The sequence below is a fragment of the Eubalaena glacialis genome, chromosome 14 (assembly GCF_028564815.1).
Source record: "Eubalaena glacialis isolate mEubGla1 chromosome 14, mEubGla1.1.hap2.+ XY, whole genome shotgun sequence".
In the NCBI taxonomy this organism is placed as follows: Eukaryota; Metazoa; Chordata; class Mammalia; order Artiodactyla; family Balaenidae; genus Eubalaena; species Eubalaena glacialis.
This window is the reverse complement of record NC_083729.1, coordinates 19,808,481-19,813,611: the sequence shown is the minus strand read 5'-3', so window position 1 is coordinate 19,813,611 and position 5,131 is coordinate 19,808,481.

The following is a 5,131-nucleotide window of genomic DNA, read 5'->3' as shown; positions in this document are numbered from 1 at the left end:
ATTTCTAGCAAATACACCCTTGTCGATAAATTCAGCCTGAATCTAAGTTTTGGTTTTTCCTCCTTAGAAAATCCATCCTCATGTGTGTTTCCCCCATTTTCATGTAAATTAGCAAATCTTGGTGTGCGGATCTGTGTATGTGTGTGTGCCTTATCCACAGTATGTGCTGATCCCTAATCCCAGTTTATACCTTATAATTGGCCCCTTGGGTGTGCTGGTACCTAATTTTAGTCAAATGTTTGGAGATGATGAGGAGTGAAGGGAGTAGAGCACAGGATAATTGGCTTCCTTCAGTAAGGTAACTCCCTTCAGTGGATCTTCATGTAAAGCAATAATAACCTCATTAGATATGGCAGATTCTGTTTGGGCTGGTGATGGAGGCTCAGTGAGGTTTAGGGGTACAGGGTTCCCCGAGTTCTTCAGATATTCACATATATCCCCACTGTAGTTCTTGAGGTGCAGCACTTTCCTGATCAATGCCCTAACTTTCACATAAGAGACCTGGTGAGGCTGTAAATTCAGTGGACTTTGTAATTTGACAACTCATGGAGTCTGGCTTTCAGTCATCTCGGTCATGCAGCTGTAAGAAATGAGTTTCTTTTTTGCACAGTCTTAGAAAACGTTACAATTTGTATTATGATCTGAAAACTTAAGGATTTGAGCTTGTCACTTATTTTTGTTTAAGCAAACTAGATGCAACAGAAGAAGTGACACCATCCTGTAGTCCTTTAATTCTTTTTGACTCTCCTGGTTTGGCAGGAGCAAATAGTTGCTTCTAATGAGCAGCAATCAGAGACTTTATTTATCTTTTAATTTTTCCTACCATTTTATGTCATGGACATATCATCCCTATAGACTAACAGAATATTTGCTGCTCTTGGTCTTAAGTAACCAGCTAGCAGATCCCATCCATTTCCCAAAGGTTCTGTTGCCTGCAACCATCTCCCAGCACCAATTTCTCTGTACTACTCAAAGTTCTTGGTCCAGATAACATAAACTAACTCTGGCTAACTTAGAAAAGAAATTCCTTGGAATGGTATAGGATCACAGAGTCAACGGGAAGGCCAAGATCAAAACCCAGCCAGGAACCAAGAGAGATTGGGCATATAAATACAATCAAGATCATGCCATAAGGCCACCATCATTGGCACCACCACTGCTGGCTGCTGTCACTCTTGGTGTCACAGACAAAAGATGCCCCTTCCCCACATCTGTACTCTAAACTCTTCTACTATCGAAACGACAACAAAAAAAGCCTCTCACCTTCTGTGTCTTCACATTCCTCCTTCAATATTAAAAATCCTGTGCAGTAGCATCTGGCTCACTGAGCCTAGATCACATGCTAATACCTTTGGTGGAGAACAAGGAGAGCTGTCCCCTTTGGTTTCCACAGTGGGAGGTGGAGCTCTGTCTCCCACATCTTTTGGATTCCCTCAGATGAGAAGGGTGTTTAGATGCTAGGTGGTCCCACTCCATTCCCCCCAGGAAAAGTCTACTGTAGTCCTTAAATGGAAAGGATTTAGAACAAACACTGCAAAGAGAGAATTAAAGCCTAAGGTAGGCAAAGTAATTTAATAAAGTTAATTATTTTAATACGTTTAAAATTTTTAAATTTATTTAAAATTAATTACCAAAACCCCCCATGTCTAGACAAATTTCTTCCTAAGATGCTAAGAAGACTTGGAAAACGGATTGCAAAGTAGCTATCAATAAACTTTAAAAATTCATGAGAAACTAGAGAGGACTTGAAACTGGGTTGACCTTGTATGAAAGGAAAGAGTAGGTTCTGCTAATTACCAGCTTGGTGGTGAATATTGACAATTAATAGAATCCCCTGATTAAACAGAGTTGCTTGCTGTGAACACCTAAAAAGTAATTAAGTGAACAGCTGGAGCCAGTATGAATTTGTTAAGGACAAATCATAGTACCCATCTTTTTTTCCTTTTTGAATCAATTGATAGATTTGCAGGGCATTGGTGGACAACATGAGATTGTTATAAAAATTATTAACTTTAGAGTTAAAAATATCTTTATTTGCTTTTAGTGTAAAAATAAAACATGGTAATTATAGAAAAGTTAGATAGAGTTTTCTAGTTTAATAACCCCCAACTATTATCTCTGCTTTCTTTCCACTGAAAAACACTAAAATTACACTAAGGGAACAAGAAAGATACAAATTCATAAGGATAAAGAGATTAGGAGAGGAGATAAAAGGATCAGTAATGACAACAAATGTTTGGAAGATGAAAAATAAATTGACGAGTGGTAACTGATTTGGCAGAGAAAAATAAGCTGAAAGCTGGTGCCTACAGAAGAAGATGCCAATGAAAGACAATTTGGGCAGCAGAAGCCCAGAAAGGCTCAGGAATCAAAGGCACTAATAACCTCAGATGTAAAGAGTAGAGTTAAAAACAGGTACAAACCCTGACCACCTACATTTCTGATAATCATTTTAGTGAGTTGCTTTTAAATATAAACTATCAGCCAATCAGACCTTTAAGAAAAGCATCTAACATGAAAGAGAACAAAACACAAAACAAATAAACAGTGAAAAGGACTTGTAGGATATAGAGACAGAAGAACACTTTACATTTTATATCAACAAAGAGAGAAGATTTTATATCCATGAAAGATGACATTTTACACTTAGAGCCTTATCAGTTTGTTGTACAGGCAAGGGGTGGCCAACTGGGTGAACCTCCCTTACGCAAGAGCGCTCTTGTTTTATTTTGTTTTACGTATTGGGATTTTTTAAATGTCTTTAAATTTTTTTAAGGGTTCTAGAGTTAGAGTTTTTGATTGTAAGCAACAGAAACTAAAACTGGATAACTTAAGCAAAAATGCAATTCATTAGAAAGTTATGGGTAGTTCACCAAATAAAAAGCACAGGTGAAAAATCAGAATCAGAAAGGGCAGGAGCCAGGGGAGCTCTGGGCTCCTGGCAGCAGGAATTAATAGCCATTTGGATCAGGGCATGACTGCTGTGATGCATCAGTTCCAACATTTCTTTGGTCCTTTATGTGCTAGAAGACGGAGGCAGCCCAACTGTCCTAGGTTGGGCCAGGTATACACCCTCTGGCTAGGGAAGCAAAAGATACTTTGTTAGATAGTTTCACTAGAAGTACCCAGTGAGAAAGGGAAATTTTCCCGGAAGAAAGTCAGAGTGATATTACTAGAAGAGTGAATAAAAACTAGAGAGAAAAACCCACCAAATTTCTACAATATCTATGGCTAAAAGTAAGTTTGGAAACCATGAATCTGCAGAATTCTGTTTTTTATTTTGCAATGACAAAGAATAGTCCATCGAAAGTTTGTACAAAAATGTATTAGTTAATTAATGACTCATTCGACATTAAGGGTTTTTTTTTTCTATTTTTTGCTTTTACAAACAGTACCTCAGCAAACATCCTTAGAGCCCAATTTTCGCAGACATCTTTTTTTTTTTTCCCTATTTTTTGGCCATGCCGAGTGGCATGCAGGATCTTAGTTCCCCAACCAGGGGAACCTGCGGCCCCTGCAGTGGAAGCCCGGAGTCTTAACCACTGGACCGCCTGGGAAGTCCTGCAGACATCTTTATTAAGAAGTGGTAATTTTTGTCTTCTTTATAGAATGATTATAGACAAGGTGGAAACTTGTAGCCTGAATGGATTACATATGAAGAATGCTCCTGGTCCATTGATGCTGACTTACAGAGACTTTACTAAAGTTATATTGATTTTGCCCTTGGACTTTTTCTGGTCAACAATTTTATGGATGATTCAAATATAACATTAAGGGCTTCCCTCGTGGCGCAGTGGTTGAGAGTCCACCTGCCAATGCAGGGGACATGGGTTCAAGCCCTGGTCCGGGAAGATCCTGCATGCCGCAGAGCAACTGGACCCGTGCGCCACAGCTGCTGAGCCTGCACTCTGAAGCCCGCGGGCCACGACTGCTGAGCCCGCGTGCCACAACTGCTGAAGCCCACGCACCTAGAGCCCCTGCTCCGCAACAAGAGAAGCCACCACAACGAGAAGCCCGTGCACCGCAACGAAGGGTAGCCTCTGCTCTCCGCAACTAGAGAAAAGCCTGCGCGCAGCAACGAAGACCCAACGCAGCCAAAAATTACATAAATAAATAAATAAAAGACTTATTTAACAAACTTACAGATGACGTAGATCTAAGAATGATGACAAATATGATAATAGAATGTCATCAAACTTCAAAGTGATCTGTATGAGCTAAAACACTGGGTCCAAACCAACAAAATTAAAACTAATAGGAACAATTTAAAAGTTCTGTATTTGTTTTTTAAAAAAAAAATCAACTGCCTAGAGGCAGGAAGGTTATGTGCTATTTGGACAGAAATTCACACAAAAAGGTCTGAAGGTTTTATTAAATACAAGGTCAATATAACTCAACAGTATGATATGGCTGCTAAAAAACAAAAACAGTGTAGTCTTAGAATGTATTAAAATAAGTAAAATGTCTAGATCTTTGGTGGTGTTAGCCCCTTGCACCTTTTGCTTGGTCAGACTAAATAGAGTTTGGGGTTTAATTTTGACTGGTTACACTTTAGAAGAGATATTAACAAACTGGAGTGCATGTAGAGAAAGGCATCTGGAAGGTATAATGATAACTTACTGAGTGCTCACTATGTACCAGGCACCATACTGAAAACATTTAGAGAGCTATGAAGTAGGTATAACTTTATACCTATTTTACAGTTGGGAAGATTGAGTCATGGGAAATTAAATAACTTGCTCAAGTTTACCCAGCTAGAAAGTGGGACTGAAACCCAGTAGTCCAAGCCCAGAGATAGCTGTCAACCACCCCACTCACAGCTTCTCTATTTTAAAGCAAAACATATGACCCCGCCACATACGTGTGATTTGAGGAACTCTGAGCAGATCCTCTGCAGAGAAATATCTCACTGGTTAGCTGGACCGTACAAACAGACCATTTATGCACTTGACTTTTATAGTTCTTTTATATCTAAATCTAAATATCTAAATATTTTATAAATTGAAAGTCAGCTGAGAAAAGATTTTGATAAAAGGGAGAATTGCCCACGGGTGCTAGACAGAATTGATTCATTCAACTATCTATTGAGTTTTACATTGTACTTGACAATGTGGTAGGCCCTGATAACAGA